The sequence below is a fragment of the Nelusetta ayraudi genome, unplaced genomic scaffold (assembly GCF_046127955.1).
Source record: "Nelusetta ayraudi isolate G7.1 ecotype Tasmania unplaced genomic scaffold, CSIRO-AGI_Nayr_v1 ptg000122l, whole genome shotgun sequence".
NCBI lineage: Eukaryota > Metazoa > Chordata > Actinopteri > Tetraodontiformes > Monacanthidae > Nelusetta > Nelusetta ayraudi.
In genome coordinates this window covers 213686-231365 of record NW_027466172.1, presented here as the reverse complement: position 1 = coordinate 231365, position 17680 = coordinate 213686, and the positions used below count along the sequence as shown (strand labels likewise).

The 17680-nt window shown below is 45.4% G+C and overlaps 1 protein-coding gene across 1 annotated transcript in view; it reads left to right on the top strand.

Annotated features, from left to right (window-relative positions):
- Positions 1 to 1694: 1694 nt before the first annotated feature.
- Positions 1695 to 17680, top strand: part of hs3st1l1 (heparan sulfate (glucosamine) 3-O-sulfotransferase 1-like1) — a 31705-nt gene continuing 15719 nt past the window's right edge. The window contains exon 1 of the mRNA XM_076050052.1: positions 1695 to 2142. The gene's annotated coding sequence lies outside the window, so the exon portion shown is untranslated. The remainder of the gene's footprint in view (positions 2143 to 17680) is intronic.

Here is a 17680-nt window from a genome sequence, read left to right as displayed (position 1 = left end):
ATGATGCCTTGAACAACAAACGCAGAGGCTTAGAATCTAGAATTCTGTTTTATGGCACCCTAGATGTGAATCAAAATAAGGTCAAAAATGAAGAAAAATTCCCTGCACAGGAATATAATGACTCTGTTGTACCCACGGTAGTTTATGGTCTTCCCCTAGCTCAGAAACTTGACAGAATGGTTTAATAATTTACTACTGAAAAAAATCCTGCTACATATATGATAAACATAAAATCCACTAATCGCTGCATGTTAGACTGCTGACATTATGTACAATACAATGTGGATGTTTCACTATTTACTTTAAAAAAGTTTTGGACTTGATCAAATTCAGCCAGGCTCACACCACTGGAGAATCCGGCCGATCTGAAGGCCGATTCCTCACTCTCAGAAATTGTGGGGGCGCTCCCGAATCAAGGCTGCTCAAACCCGATTCTCCGCTCATGTTATCTTGTAGTGTGACTTGCGGTCTGTTAGACATCCAGGATTGCAAATCCCAACTATAACGTCACCAAAGCAGGGGAAGGCAGAAGTCGGGCATGAGAGAGGAAACCATTGATCAACGGCAAAGCGTTAACACCGAGTATGAATAAAACTTTGACTGAAACTTGCTAAACAGATCACAAAGTGAGACTGTGAGAATGTCTCCAAGATCATACAGTACTTTGCCAAACAATGCAGAGTTTTCCTGCAGACTGCAGAGATTTATGCTTCGTGCTAGACAAAGGTAGGTTTTAACACCGAGGGTTAATGCTGCTGGATCAATCAATCTATCCAGTTTCTATCAATGCTTCTCCTGCGCTCAGGGTAGCAGGGGTGCTGGAGCATATGCCAGCTGGCTTGGGAAGAAGGACGAGTTACACCGTGGACAAACTTCCAGTTCATTGCAGGGCCACTTTGCAACTAAGTACCAGACGTCACTTTTTTGAATAGTTTGGACACTTTTTGCCAATGCGAAAGCGAAATATAGGACCAACCAAGCGACTATGGCCACAAGTGTGCACCCTGGTGTGGTTCGCGTCAATGCGAATGCAAATAAACTATCGAGCGGACTGAACGAGTAAGTGAACCCAAGAGCGCAGTGCATTTTGGGTAAAAACAACAACAATGTAATCCAAAAAAAATAAAAAATCAAACAGTGTCCTTCAGTAGAAAAACAACAACACAAAGACAAATGTTTGGTGGGCAGACTAGAGTACTGAGTAGGTGCGAGTTCAGCATCCAAACTATTGACTATTTAGAGTCGCCAATTAGTTTACCGCGCTTGACTGCTGGCGGAAGCTGCATTGTGTTGAAGAGATGCCTACAGGCAAAGACAGAACACGCACAAGAAAGTGTTAATGTTGGGTGTACAGCACTGCACTAATTGAAATATCCACTGAAATCCAACAACCATTAAAAAAAATATGAGTAGAATGACAAAGGTACGACTAAATAATGAATCCCCTGGTCGCAGCTCCAAACTGTGGAGGAAAACGCAGCCACAGGAGGGAAGACTAAAAGTGACAGTGTTAAGGAGGCTTTTCGGCTAAAGGCAGGCGATAAAATGGGGATTATTGCGTTTAAGTGTGTGTGTGTGTGTGTGTGTGTGTTTGGGGGGGTAAAGGGGGGGGGGGGGGGGGGGGGGCAGAGCTGCGTGAGGCAGCCGAGCAAGCAGCCAGCCAGCCAGCCAGCCAGCCGGGCGATTGCAGAGCATCAGTTGAGGAGAGAGCACCTTGCCCTCATCATCTGACGGCAGACGGCTCCTGCCCGCTCCCCCGACACCCCTCCCTCCTCCAACCCTCCAACCCTGGCGCTGCTGCACGCGCAGCAGCCCCGTCCAGACACAACTCTCTCCGCGTTCCCCCACCGCACGGACTCCCCCGCGCGACACGGAGAGCACTCTCTTGGAAGGAGCGAGGACTCCGGTCGCACTCATCCCGAATCCCGAGCCGAGCCGAGCCGAGCCGACTGCCCTGCGGCTTCTCCTCCACCAGCACGATGAGCCCGTGATGAGAGTGGCCGAGGAGGCACGCGGACGCATCCCGTGGAGCGACAGCGCGCCAACGCGCGCCCCGTGCTCCGCCGCCAGCACCGTCATCCGCCTCCTCCACCTCCGCTCCTGAGATCGACCCGAGAGGCGCCTCCGAGACCCTCCTGCGAGGTAAATAAATAAATAAATAAATAAATAAATAAATAAAAAATAAAATCCACTCGGGTGTCTCGCCGGCATCGCGCTATTTCCGCGATCCGTGCGAGAATTCCCGTGTGCGACTTATCAAAACAAAGATAAACACATCGTCGCCCGCGTGCGCAAAGAACGGGATCCGGTGACATTTTTTTATAAACGCGGCCGTTCATCCGTGCGGTGCGAGCGTTTCCCATGCAGTCCACGTTTTATTTAAATCCCCCCCCAGTAATAGACTATTGATCAAACTAATTACAACGCTACACCCTGTAAATTAGCTTCATGAGCTCTCAGAAGAAATGGCCCTTTGTGTCCTGTAAGCCTGCTGTGCCAATTAACTCCGCATCGCCGCTTTCGACCAGTTGAAAGTTCCGGTGTTGGCGGCTCGCCTGATATAAGTTATAAGGGGCAAAGGCGAGGGAGAAGAAGAAGAATTAGAAGAAGAAGAAAAAGAAAAAGAAAAAGAAAAAAAACGTGTGTGTGTGTGTGTGTGTGTGTGTGTTGGGGGGGGGGGGGGGGGGGGGGGGGGGGGCTGCACAGCTGAGAACACGCGCGTTGGATTATTCAAAAGGATGGTCAACCCCTGTACCCTGACCTGCAAGTGAGGGCTTGGAGTCAAGGCTGATGGTCACTGACGCCCCCCCGAGGACGAGGCAAACGCAGCCCCTCTACTGTAAAGCTCCGCGTGCCATGTGTTCGCGTCGCGGGATGCAAATTGCCGCACAGACTGTTAGTCTTTAATTGCGTGCGAGCGCGCGAGCGCGCGCGGGCACCGACGCTTCATAACTGCGGGGTGTCTCTCGGGGAGGCACGCGGCAGCCTCGTTTGACCGGAAGACGGTCTGTGATGAAATTCAAATGTGATTTATTTATTTTTTTTAATCCCCCCCCCCCCCAGCGGGCAAGCGGCACTTGCGACAGCCGGCTGATGTTGCCACAATTAGGCTACTGTATGGGCGAGGAGAGGCAGCTTAATAATCAGCAATCAGGAAGCTGCAGGCCACGTTGTTTGATTTTCCCCTGGTGCAGGTGTAGGTAATTAATCTTGGCCAAATAATTTGTTAAACAAAAAAAAAACAAAAACAAAAAAAAACAAGCCTTGTAATGAACAACTAAAAAAAAGTGTGTGATAAAAAAAAAAGGTGTTTAAAGGTCAGCCCGTGTTATTTTCATATCCGGGTATAGCTGACACGAACACCCCCCCCCCCCAACCCCCCACCCCCCCTGCTGTTTATCCGCAGAGAAACTGGGACATACACTCTCTCTGTTCGCTTTTTGCTCCTCCTGGAAACAAAATGTGTGAGTAATGGGGAAGGTAAGATGAAAGCAGCGGGCCGCGTAGTCTGAGGGATTTCCCTGACAGGAGGGCTTTACGATTCTCATTGGAAAGTGAATGGCGGTCCAGGGGAGGTGTTACAATTTCTAAACCCCCCCCCCACCACCACCACCACCAACACCACCAACACCACCAACACCACCAACACCACCCCTCCACCCCAAGGAGAAGCCGAGGTGTCTCTGTGATGTACGGCGGCACTAATGAACAGGCTCAGTGGAAATCCTGCTTGGCGTCGTCAGGAGTTTTCGTGTGGGAAGGAGGTGAAGGGGGAAGAGGTGGGGCTGGTGCTGGTGCTGGTGGTGGGGGTGTAAAGCGGGACCGCGTCTTGTGTACAATTTCCTGTGATTATATTTTGTTTGATGGAGTTTACCCAGTTGGCTCTGCTCGAGCTGAAAACTCCATGCGGGGGCAAGACGAGACAAGCACGCAGTTTTTCTCCTCTCTCCTCCGCGGCGGTTTTTCTTAATCAGAAGTGAGAGACGCAAGCAAAGAGAGTGCAATCAATATTTGATGAAGTTGTGTTTTTTTTGTTTTTTTTTTCTTTAGGGGCTGACGGGTAAAGGGGGTCGATTTAAAGGGCGGAAGCGAGCGGCCCGAGACAAGCAAGGACGCCTGTTAAAACTGCAAATGAATCTCGGGGTTTTCTTCTTGCGCTCGCTTTCCTTGGCCGTCTTATTCTTTATCAGGAGATCAGAGAGCTTTTTTTTGTGAAAACGCCAGAGATTAATCTTGTAAAATGTGCCCGATGTTATCATGAGCTTTAATTTTCCCTGAATATCTCAGTCCGAGTCGAGCTGACTTTTGTTTGAGTCCCTCCGGTGTGACTCTTCGCTCCCTACTTTCACTGGAACAGTCACCGGCGTAACGCGATTATTGTGAATGTGTGTGTGTGTGTGTGTGTGTGTGTGCGCGCGTGTGTGTTTGTGTGCGTGTGTGAGTGTTACCATCATTGCTATTCGGGCACATCATAACAAGTACAGGACTTCCTGTTACTGTGAATTTGCAAAGTCTGTGCACTTGGGCGCCAGCGCAACTGAACAACACGCAGCTAAAAGGCTAATACGGCTGAGAAAGACCATGCTCTCATGTTATTGGCTTTGCTTTGTAAATTTTCTAATGAACCCGGGCCATTACAAGTAATTGGTCCGATTAACCCCACGGTGTGTATGGAACTCACAGATGAAGTCATCAAATTGAGCTGAAAGCACTGTCACTGTCTTTTTTTTCTTCTCTTCCCCCCGGACTCACTTACTGGGTTTTATTAGTTCAAAACCTGTAAAGCTCTCAGGAGTTTCAGCCTTATGATGCAGTAAATCGGAAAGTTCTCACGTGAGTGGATTTTGTGCAATTAAATGAATGACATCATCGCAACCTGTTTTCATCAATACTAAGGCCAGATATCTGAGCCATATGTAATAAGTTCCTCTCTAACCAACACGTTTTCATGCACAAGCTGTTGATCAGCGACTTCAACCCGAATCGACAGGGCCGTTCTCAAAGAGCACGTATCATCACCATGTTTGTTTCCTCCTCTAAATAAACCCTGTTAGAGCTTCTTGTTGTTGAGCGCGTTGCTGAGCCCTCCGTGATTGACTCGGGATCCCAGTTGATGTCTGCCATGTTCGTTCCATCGTCCGAGCCACCGATATGTTGAGCGCTGGGTCCAAAAAACGAGACCCCACTTGACTTGGACTGACTCTCAGGTTCCGCTTTGCCTTTTTTTTTTTTTTTTGTGATTTCAGTCAGTCACGGCTCCGCGATTAGCGCCGCGGGTCCAATCCGTCATCCGGCCATTGTGATGTTAATGTTACACCGAGCCTCATTTTTCCTCTTTTGGCGCGTCTACCCCGACTCACCTAGATCTTCTCTGCCTCCCCTGTGGACTGATTACTGATCAGACTAGAATTTCACGTCAGTCTCGCGAGGGGAAATTAGAGGATTAGCAACAACTTCATGCTCACCCCCCCCCCCACTCGTGTGTATCTCCCAGGCATCCAAATCCTGCGGATGCCATTGTTATTTTAAGTAGCTCGGGCAAAATCGAGTGCGGAAGGCACGGGTGGGGGTGCCGCTCTCCAAAGTCTGCACAGATTTGGGACCAAGAGAGTATGAGTGTTTTGGGAGCTCCCTCCCCTGTTACTCCTGCCCTTTTATGATGTGGTGGTGGTGGTGGTGTTGCGGAACAGAGCAAGAGCATCCTCGCCACAAAGCTTGGGCTGCCAGGAGCGGCTCGCTCCTGTCCTGGCTTCATACATAATAGATAAGTCGTCACTGTAACCTACAGTACGGGGTGGAACTAGGCTAACGCCCAGATTTACATATTGGAGGCGAAACTCCATAATACATGATCGCGCAGGAAGCACAAGCTTCTTTGGTCCACACTAGAGGGTGACAAGGGAGTGGACTCTTCACTCCTGTCCTGTCCTGATCCCACAGAAAAAAAAAAAAAAAAAAATCTTGTCCCATCTCAATCCTAGTCCAAGGTTGATAAAAAAAAAAAAAAAACCTCCTGGCTACTCCGGGTAAAATGACCCCCAGTCCGATCCCGCTGCCAGAATGGCTCCCACCACTGTACCACCCCCATTTTTATTTTGTTCTAGTCCAGACATGGCCAAACTACGGCCCGCGGGCCAGATGTCTCTGTCCGGGCCGCGTGAAGGCAGTCAAAAATGCAGACACGATAGCCTGCTTCCGCCCCCCGGTCAACGAATAAAATGCCAGGACGTTAGTGCTATTCCCAACCAGCGTTATACACTGTCCCCTGAGAGGGATGCGATGCAGGTGAACGGATTTGGCAGGGTCACCTTTTTAATAATAAAAAAAAAAAAAAGAATCAAGAGGTTCAAGAGGACCGCCACCATTACGGAGCTCTCAGAATTGAATGTGACGGCAGTGGATTGAGAGCATCCTTGTCTTATTTCACGCCCCGCCCATGTCTTGCGATGCCTGTCAGATTAATGCTCTCTGCCTTCAGAGATCACGATCCCGTCACTCAGTCGGAGATTTGTTTAGATCTGGACGCCTCAGCCAAACCATTTGTATCTGTTTGTTTTTTTTTTTGTTTTTTTTTCACGTGGGCGGGAAGAGTTTTTAGAGGCAGAGGGGAAATAGAGGGTTAGTGCCGGGAGATTTGCACTTGCTTCAGTGACTGAAATATGTTCCTCACTCCTGCCTGGGAGCGCCGTCTAATGAAAAGACTTCACTGGAACAAGGCCCTTTCCCATTAGCGGGGAGATTTTAAGATTATCAAGGATGAGGAGGGACGTCATTAAGCGGAATGATGAGTGTTTCACATATTGAAAGGAGCCTGATCAACTGCTGGGGCCTCATTAAAAAGAAAGAAAGACAGAAAAAACATCAAGTGTTTTGTCAGGTACTTGGGTCCTGCCAGCTTGAAGGTTGAGCTTTTGCTCTTCTATTGTCTGCTCCGCTTCTAATTCCGTAGGAGCAGATGAATACTCATGAGAACAAAATGTCAAGCTCTGGCCCCTGCCTCCACCCCCCAGAATATAAGTAAATATAGCTACCAAGTCCTCGGTGACAACAAAACAAAGTGCAAAAAAGTTTTTGAAACACTAAAAGTTACATCCTATTCAAAATTCCATTTCCCGACCTTATCTATCAACAATGTAGCCTGTCAACAAACTCTTCAGAAGTTAAAAAGAATCCATTGTTTCACCTTTCAAGCATGAATATACACCAAAGCGCCTGTTTTAGCAGGAAGCACTGAACCCCTGTGTCTTTTTTTAACAGCATCACCACAAGTGCCAAATCAATGCCCAGACAATTACACATGATGTCATGCGAGGTGACACAGGTGCCTCATGACTTGAAGTTGATAGAAAGGGAACATTGCGGCCGACATTGCGTATAAAAGATCCTAAAAACTGGTTCATTCATATTGTAAAGTATTTTGCAACCTACGTGGCACACATGGTCACGCGCATAAGAGGTTTGGTCTGTGCGTCAGTATCAGTAAAAGTATCATGAGCACAAAATAATTTCCCAGCAAAACTGCTCATCTCTGCACGCCACAGCTAAAGATGAAATAGTGTGGGTAGAGGTTTACAACGTTTCATTTCCCCAGAACCGCAGCACCTTGGGTGAGGTAATGACCGAGCTGTAATTTGACAGGTAAAAATCTAATAAATGAGGACAATTTCAGACCGGCCTTTGTTCTTCAGGCTTAGTATGCGAGCCGCCTCTCCTACACAGACTTGTAAAAATTGTCAATCAGTGTGCTTTGCTCTGTTCTCTCAGCTTGTATGACAGCGCTCAGCGCAAGCCCAGTGCTGCTTTTTATTGATTTTTATGAAGGGAGGTTTGCTCTTTTTTATTTTCTGCAGGGAATTAGCAGCCTCGGGGCTACACGCTGCTCACGTACGATTTGTCATGTGTGTTGCGACAGTTGATATTTCCAGACACAATCCAGTGGACCTCTGCCAGTCAGCGCGCTGGAACTGACGAGTGTATTCAAACATGTGAAATGGCTCCAGTTTCTTTAATTTTGGAGGGGGTTGTGTTTGTGTTGTCTTTTTTTATTTCTAATCATATTTTACATTTCGCAAAACCACTTTGTATTATTTAGACAGGTTCACGAAATTAATTTAGAAAATGTGGAACAATTGAGATGATCCTCTGATTCACTGGTGCCGCATCCTGTCACGTAATTTGCTTGATTCACTGCATTTGAAAGAAACGATAAAACATTGTCACACTTGTGTCATCACGTGCGTTGCCCCCTTGAAGCTCCGCTGTGTGCGTGGCCATGCCTGAGTGTGAACATTGCCGTGGCTGTAGTGCAGGTTGGTGGTGAGATTTTTACTAAACAACTAAAAATCACCAAATCCTGTCAGCGTCATGACGACCACAGTGATTTTTCTTTTCTATCTCTTGGCTGAGAGCGCTGTCCAGGAACGTAATCTAAGGCGCTGTTGATCTGACCTTGATTTTTCAGTCACACTGACGCGTCTGCCGAAGTGTACCAAGGGAGCTGTCCGTGGTGCTGGTGTTCCTCCTGATTTCCTGAAAGGAGAATAGCCAGTGTTACGAACCACTTAGTCTAGGGGGAAATGGTTAGTAACGAAATTGGGACCACCAAACAAGTTCCACGAGCGGGTTTCAAAATTAAGATGTTTTTAGTGATTTAACAAAAAATAATCACAACAAACAACAACAACAGACGAAGGGCAGCGGGTGGCGCCAAATCAATAACTTAATATAAACAAATTATACCTATTGAGACTGACACAACCGTCCCGAAAAAGGGACGCCACCCATAAACCTAAACAGAAAAAGCTACAGAAAACTGTAAAATGTCCTTCCTTTTATTTATATAAAAAAGGCATGGTTTCATCTTTTTAGACTCACAAACACTCTGTGTTTTATGTCCTATTACACTTAATCGTATTTGTTAATCTGAAAACACACCGAGAAAACAGAGATTACACAACATTCCTCTGCATCAACAATACAAACTAAGACATGCAGTCTTGTGCACAAGCATCATCTTGCTGGCAAGAACATAAACCTACACAAGGTCACAAAGTTTGCCCTTGAGGAAACAAAAAGTAAAAGAAAACAATGCTTAAAAACAGTATAATTATTGTTGCAGCTATGTACTGGACTACAACATGCTGCGTGCAGCCTGGAGACAATTTAGCAAGCCTGGCATAAAAAAAAGGAACATTAAAAATATGAACAATATGCAACATGTAATAATATGTAACAATATCTTCTTTTGCTAAGGTTGGGTTGTGTTGCAAAAAAAATAAAAAATAATGATGTGTCTGTGATTTCGTAATATGAGATTTCCGTAACTGTCTCAGAGGGATTTGATTCACTCAGCAACCTTGAAATGTGTGCAGTCCTGAGCAAAGACGAGCTTGCACCTTCACAAGCATAACATATTTGTTGCCGAAAGACAAAAAAAGTATTAATTTTTATCTAAATCACACGTACGTGTTGGTATGTGTGACAGCAGGATGCTGCACATTGACATTTATGAATAAGATAAGGAAGGGGAGCGTCTTCTGGGCAAATGATGTAGGACTGAAGACGGAACCCTGAGGCACAACCAAGAACAGAGCTTTTCAGATGAGCAGCTGCAGTGTTTGACACCTGAGAGTCCCAGCAACTGCCTCCGCATCTCTGTCCAGATGCTCTAGCTACTATATTAATGCTCTGAATCACAGTATATAACGATGCAGTGCAAAAACAGAACATTCATCCACAAGTAAGAAAAAAAAAAAAAAAAAAAAAAAGAGAGGCGCTGAAAAAACTGGCTGCTTTCTTTTATTGCAGCGTTCACTCCTGAGGTGTAGTTTCCTGTGAGTTTATGAGCAATGAGCAAAAAAACGCTGTAGCCTTTTTAAGCTCCAAGCAACAAACAAAGGTAACATAATTGATGCAACGGGACTGTGAATATTTTTTTGACCTCAACGCAATACTGGTTAACATTCTAAACCCTCGACGTCCATTCAACCAAAAATAGGAACTAAAATTATAAAATTGCTATAGTGATAACACGAAGATCAAGTGAAAGACTGTACATGTAGCTGAAGGCAACTAGGAAACCTTGCATTAAGAGGTCAAGCAACACCACATTTAAACATACATTACTGTGTTAAACAATAAGTCACATTCTTAGAATAAGCATTCAAAGTGGCATAAATATTTGCCAGGTCTTGGTCCAGGACTTCATGGTGTGTTCACACCAAATAAACAAATGTGATATAATTGCTGGAAAACGCAGGTGTTGTGTCGCTTGGTCATGAGTGGATCATGTTTTGGGTGCGATGTGATGTCATTGATCACCAAGGTGGCACGACGGATGAAAAAAAAAAAATCGCCTGTAGGAAGCGGTATTCCATGAAACGCATGCCATAAAACACCAGCACAGAAGGAGGGAAAAAGTTATACAAAAGCGCTGTGCATTATGCTAGCAGTTCCACACGGTTCGCAGTATTAGTAGTATGCTACAGAACACAATGTCCCTACTGGCAAGGACTGCAAGGACGGGTCAGGGCGCCCCACAACTCTTCTTCAGTGAGTGAAGCCGAGCTGCAGATTTTCACGACGTCCATAGAGCTTGCCGCAAGCATCCTGCCATATAGAATATCGCTTCATAGTTTCACCAGGTTGTGAACGGGTTGTGATCACTCGTAGCTGTTTTTTTCTTCAGTTTTATTTCACTAACAGGCTGTGATTTGAACAAATCTATGTACGTAATTTACATTTTCTGACTTACTTTTTTCTCTCTGAATATTGCTTCAATGCCAAACTTGAAGGGTCATTACAGCTCACTTATCACTGTTAATAAGTTCCAACACAGTTAAGCGACGCCAATGTCATTTTTTTCTATCCTTTAGTATTAAACCTATGTTACAGCTATGTGTAAGCATATTTCATTTTACCTTGCTTAAAGATAATTCTTCTTCTGAAAATATTTTAAGATGCATCCTAAAAAAAAAAGAAAAGAAAATAATGAGTGATTTTGCCTGAGCAAAAATGTTCACACTTTTTTTTTTTTCTGTTCTCACCTTCAGATTGAGTTTTCATCACACACCTGCCTCTTTACAACATGTACCCTTTATAGGGAAAAGAAAACTGCAATAGGATTACAAGGCTGCAGGCTGCCTCAGAGGTTGGTAGCTCGCTACAGATTAGATGTAGAATTTGATGTCAGCTTCCAGAGGAAGACTAAATAAATTTCATTTTGTTGGTGCATGTGGTTGTGGAATTTATCTGCAACAGCAGAGAAGTTCAAACAGTTCTTGTAACTTCGAGCTTTTGTGAGACTTGTGAATAGAAGTGTCCCTTATTCAAGCAATAGCGCAATATTCACATGTGGAGCTGTTGGAGAAGCTGTAAAATCCAGTTATGCTACTTTTTCATTCGTTCACTCAATGTTTAATGAGGGAGAAACATGCAGAGTGCAGATGTGCTTTACCGTACAAGTAAACTGCTCCCCTCGGCACGCTCTCGATTGTGCACGCAGGTTCACTGTAAGGTTATATTTGCACATTTGTGTTGCGTTGATTTTCCAGAGCAACAGATGCAGCAGCGCTTGGGCCCGTCCTTACATGTGAGGCGCGCAACACATTGCCTGGCAAATTAAACCATTACATCCCCACTTGGAGATAGATTTGGAGAAATGACTCATTTAATGTCTGATTACTCACTAACACAGCCCTCCAAACAATGGCAAGCACTCGTCCCCGCAAGCAGGGAGCCCAGGCTGCCTGCGTTGATATGGGGGCCTGGCGATAGCTCATCGGAGTCACAATGAAGTTTTTTATTAAAAGATCCCCTCAAAGAAAGCAAAAGAAGTCATCCGTTCGGATTCATTATGGGATGGCGCTCTGGTCTCAAGATTTGTCTTCATTATCCTGCCGAGCAGCGGGCAGATAACGCCGCCTCATTTGCTCCCCGCACCTCAATTTCACCCCCCCCCCAAACGATAATACAGCTTCCTCCTTTGTGTCGCTGTGGTAAAGACAAGCAGCCTTTTTCAATGTGCGCGCAGCATTACAAAGGTTAATCATGAATTTAAAGCTAATCTTTGTTAAATACCAAAAGACGTGCGCATGCTCGAGACGGAGATAATCAGGCGCAGACCCAAAACAATCTGCCGTCTAAATGAAGCGAGAAGATACTCAAGTGGAGGATTTGCGCTAGTGTCTTGATTGCTTCTATTTCGCTGTTGTTTGCCCGTCAAACAATTTAGACATGACGCTTCACCAATTTGGTGGAGAATCCCTTCGCTTTATGGCAGGAGTGTCAAACTCAAATACACAGAGGGCCAAATTAAAATAAAATGGTACGAGCGGAGGGTCGGACTGGTTCAACGTTTATTGAAAAAACGTATTGAAATTATTGCTCATATTGAATCTGGACCTCCCCAGCCTATATAACGTTGCTATATGGCGTTGCTTGAATATGAATCATTAAACTAACTAAATGAATAAACAAATAAAATATTTTCTTATGGCTCTAACAATAATTTCAAGAAAAAACGTTTTTCAGCTGGCAAACAACAGCAAAGAAAATGATTTCTTCAAAGAAAAATCAAATCCGTCTTTTCTATAGCAAGAGAAAATAGTGCAACATTGAAACCGCATCGAACTCAGTTTGTTGCTTTGTGATCCTCACCGATCACTGCTTTTAAAGATGTTGAAAATTGCATGCATTTCTTATGGCTCTATCTCTGCAACCTCTCCAGTGTCCATTCAACTCAGAAGATATCCTTAAAAGAAAAATCAAATGGTCTGCAGTAGCAAGAAATGCAAAAAAAAAAAACTAAAAATGGGTCAGTCTGCTGCTGCATGGTGCCCACTTGTCTGAGCCAGCCACTTTGTATCTCGTCTCGTGTACGAGTTCATCAATGTTTGGGGTCAGGCTCTGAGTTGAGGAAATCCTCAGGAGTGAAGGTGCTGATCAGTAAGACAAGATCTGTGTGATGTTTTGTTTATTTTCATCAAAGTCAGTCATCAGTCGTTGACATAGGGGCCATTCACACAAAGACGGCATTTTTTTGAAACCCTTATTTAAAAAAACAAAAAACAACCCCCCCCCCCCCCCCCAAAAAAAAAGCCATCTTCAAAATGTTTCCTCTTTACACGGAGACGCTCGAAACTACTGAAAATGATGTAGTATTTATGCCAAGCCTGGCGTGGCTCTGCAAGTTTACTAACTGAAAGCGGGAGAAGGAGAAAAACACCTGGAGCATGCCGTGTTTGAAGAAGTAGCAGCTCGCTAACATTAGCACCACTGAGAACAGAAAGAAAGATCGCTCGTGGATAAAGGACAGAGTTGAACTTCTGCTTCGAGTTCAATAAATGAAATACTAATAAAGTAAAACAGGAGGTTTGCAAATCGTTTTCGTTTTGTTTATTTTCACTTTGCACACAATCCACGATGGCTCTACGAGCACCGTGTGTTCTTGTCCACTATTGTTTGCGGTTTGTTGCAGTGGAGGTTAATGGGAAGACTGCAGGCTGATCATTAGCAAGGGGGAGGGGGAGGGAGGGGGGTTTAGAACTGTGACAAATGATCGGTTTCGGCATTTACACAAAGCCGGGCAAGGCAGCGTTTTCAAACGTATCCACCCTGGAGAGTGTTTTTGGAAATGTGCAGTTTCAGTGAAAGCGCCGGCCTTGTGTAAATACAAGGCAGAATAGACAAAATATTTTAGCGTTTTCAGAAAAACATTTTTTCACCCAAGTGTGTGAGCAGCTTAGGTGCGCGCCCTGACCCCAGTTTGAAAACTCCTGCTTTCAGAGCCCACCTTTCGTTTGACTTCAGCCATTTTGAGGGAGAGGGCTAGGCTAGCTGAAAATTCTCGCTGTTGATGAGTGCATGTGCAGTCTCACGCCCGCGGACCCGCAGGATTATGTTCCAAGACTCGCAGTGCATTGTGGTACCTGTAGTATTATGGTGGTGTACGCAATATACCGGCGGGCCAACTGTAATACTAATTAAATATCAGCACGTGGGCCAAAGATAATTGATTCACAGGCCAGATCTGGCCCGCAGGCCTTGAGTTTGACACATGGGCTTTATGGATTTAAATTCGAGGGGGGCTTCGCAAATCTCGCTATTTTCCTCGCCCGTTCTTTTGGCTCTGCACGTTAAGGAGTCGGGATAATTACGCAGCATTACAATATCCAAACATGGACAAAATCCGTCCCTCCTCTGCAAGGAAAATAAGTAGAAAATTTCCCCTCCTTTATTTCTTGGTTGATGTGCAGGTTGCGGCTGGGGATGCTGTGTCCCAGTCATTATTGGATCTGCTCTGGCGACGCACGTCTGCCGAGTCGAATAATTAAAATACGAGACGCCCAATCCCGCTAATGTCGGTCGACCGAAGCGGCATCGCGCGTTGGCAAAGCTGTACTATCTACAAGTTCATAATTTGCAACTGGAGACGAGTGTGGTCGCCTTTTCTCCACGGTACGGTACGTTCAGTGAAAAAAAATCCATTACTTCCATTGCTAAAAAAAACTTTTTTGGTAGGGAGAAATAGAAGCGGCTCACCTTCAATGGCTGAGCTGGTAATTCCGTTGACAACATAGACTCCTTTAAAGGTCACCTATTATACAAATGTTTGGGCTTTTGTATTTGATGTCTGGCTCCACTTACCATCGTGAAGGCTTCACCCTTTAGCAGCTGTTTACCTGCTAATCCAGCTTCGTACAGACCCAGCGCGGGCTGAGTTACGGCCGCAAGGCGGACCGAAGGTCCCTGGACATTTTTGTGCCTTCCGTGTCCCCGGAAATATATTTTACTTTGTGTACTGACCGTGCTTTTGTTTTGTATTTTTGCCAGACATTTTAATAGGGCTTAGAATGATTTGGTTTCATACTGTTGACTTGTATCAAAACACTGTCCTAGCAGAGACAATATGTACGCTGAAACGATCACTTCAGTCACAGAGTCGTTTATTATGAGACAAGAATATCTGCACAACTTAAGTCCACACCAAGCACAAAGCAGGAGGAGCTCTACACAACCCATGTTACCATGCTGGCAGCGTGAACATCGCTATAAGGAGTGAAACTCGCCAGTCAAAATCGCTGCCTCTTCAGTTTCGCTGCCAGCGAACACAACACACATAACAAGCAGAGCACGGAGTTAGCGGTGGTGGCTAACAGTTCATCAACACCATTCAGCGGTTGTAGGTTGCAAGTAGTCTTAACTAGTCTTCACTCCCGTTGCCCACCGGAGCGGTGTTCCATCGCATCTGCATTAGGCTGAACAAAGCTCCAACATTTTCTCTGTTCGTTCCACTCCGACGGTTGTGGTCCTTGGTGCTTCGGTAGTCGGTATTTTTTATTTTATATTTTTTAATTTCCCTGACACAGAAAAAAAACATTTTCTTGGAGCAGCGCATTGCGACATCACTTCTGGGGCAGAGCGGGGGAGGGCGGAACCAGTCCGAGAGTGTGCCGGAGCAATGACGTCATTGCGTGCCCAGTGTTGAAAAAATCTCCGTGAACAGAGCGGTTAGAACCATGCCCAACAATTTGCAGGGCTCACGTCCAAACGAATGAACCTCATTATTTAACGATTTCCAGATCGTTTGACGATAGGGTTCAACATTGTAACAGTTTTTAATGCTCAGAAAAGCGGAAAAGCATCATAGGTGCCCTTTAATAATGATAAGCCCCCCCCCACCGTGCACCAAGAAAATCAATAGCTTGCTAACTAATTTCAAAAAAGGAACCCTGGTCTTGTCTAGACAAACACGCCGTCCGCGTCTTTTTCAGAACGGCATTTCTGACATTTCTTGCGAGAGCTGAGCGAAGAATGTTCTCGTCTCCGCTCGGCCAGATGCGGCAACAAAGAGCGACCAAATGGCGGCCCCGCGGATGCCCTTTTCCGAGATTCCTTTTTATCACTCCCTCAACCCTCACCCTCCGGTCCCACAAATCAGGGGCTCTGACACTGTTGGTCGGCAAACTTCTCTAATTAAGAATTCACATTTTAACAAATTCCACCGTAAAAAAATAAATAAATAAACGGCCGTGGCCGCAGAATGGGAGGTGATAAAAGGAGTTATTGGGCCCGGCGACCTCCTTTGGCTCTTACCACCCATAAACACTTGGGTTGATTTTACAGTGCAGCAGAGTAAGCGATAAGCCAAAGGGGAATAGTCTGGGTGGGAAGGGTTGGGGGGGGGGTTGTTAATGACTTATTCACGATGAGCTGTACAAAACGCCACATACGAAAATGACAGCGAGGAATCTTCCGTCCTCAGCCTGAGCTTCGTTTTGTTTCTTTAATTTTTGTTTATTCTCCCGAAACGCAACACACAGCGCTCAAGAGATAAATTTCATTCTCACCGGCGCCGCGACATTAACTCTCGAGTTAAACGTCAAACCCCGGCTTGGCTCGGCTCGGCTGTGAAAGTCACCCCCCACCATGGAAATGACACGATGTTCTATTCCCTCTATCCTCTTAACCTGATTCTGTCACGGGCGCCGAGCGGTAACACGCGCAGGTTCTTCCCCCACCCTGTTACATCGCGGATAAAGTCTCCCGGAACAGGCCTGAATTCCCTCCGTGGGCCTTTCGACTTGCCGTAGGTGACGAAACAAAAAAAAAAAAAAAAAAACCCAATCTGGCAGCTCCCGCCTCCCGAGCGCAGGAACTGTCATGTCGACCCCTCGCAGTTGGGCTTTGAAAACATCGAGATGTTCCAGACAGGGCAATCACAAAAAAATCGAATAGTTGTCGGAGTTCTTAGTCTCTTCGTCTGTTCCATTTTTAAGACTTACAAAAAAAAAACCTAGCGGGGACGAAGGGGGGGAGGTTTTTTCGTTGGTCGGAGGTCAGCGCGACCCTGTGGAATTCATTTCTGAGCTTTAAAAAAAAAAAAAAAAAATCATGCGGCAACGTGAGGAATCCATAGTCAAATGACAGTGAAAATGTAAAAATGCAAAACTGCTGACCTTCGTACAGTAACTATTATTCAGCTCACACCATCACTTGCTGCAAAATCTCTGAGTTGATCAGATCTGCTGTTCAAGCGTGGATGACACAATCTTAGCGACTTTTGAAACCAAGCCAGTGAACAAAAATAGCTTCTATCAGTTTTCACGTGCACTCAGTCCCTGTCCACACGAACGCGGGCATTTTGGAAACCATACTTTTTTACAACAAAAAAAAAAATCCCCCATCCACACCAACGGTGCGATTAAAAAAAAACTATATCCGTCCTCATGAAACCACAAAATCTGCCTCAAGCAATGTAAAGGCACGTGCCAAAGCAGTAGGTGGCGGTATCACTCCTAGCAGGAAGACCACTTCTGCCAATCAATGTCCAAAGATTCACAGCCGGAAATGAGTATGACAATAAAGCTGCTTCACCTTTTACCTTCATCAGCCTTCAATACTCTGAAGAGTCTGACTGGAAATTATGCTCCGACCTCATATTAATGTCGGTATTATTCCCGTCTTCAATCAGCTCAATCAATCACTTTTATTTGTAAACGCTAAACCGCATTCTAAGGTGTCTCGCTTTGGACAATCAGAATGAAAACCAGCCAACCCCTGATGTTATCGTTGAAGAGTTTACTTCTCTGATGACGTGAGACAAGAGGGAGCGTGGTTCGTCCACCGAAACCAGGTCACTAAAAGAATTATAAGCCACACAAAAGTAAATTCTGCAAAA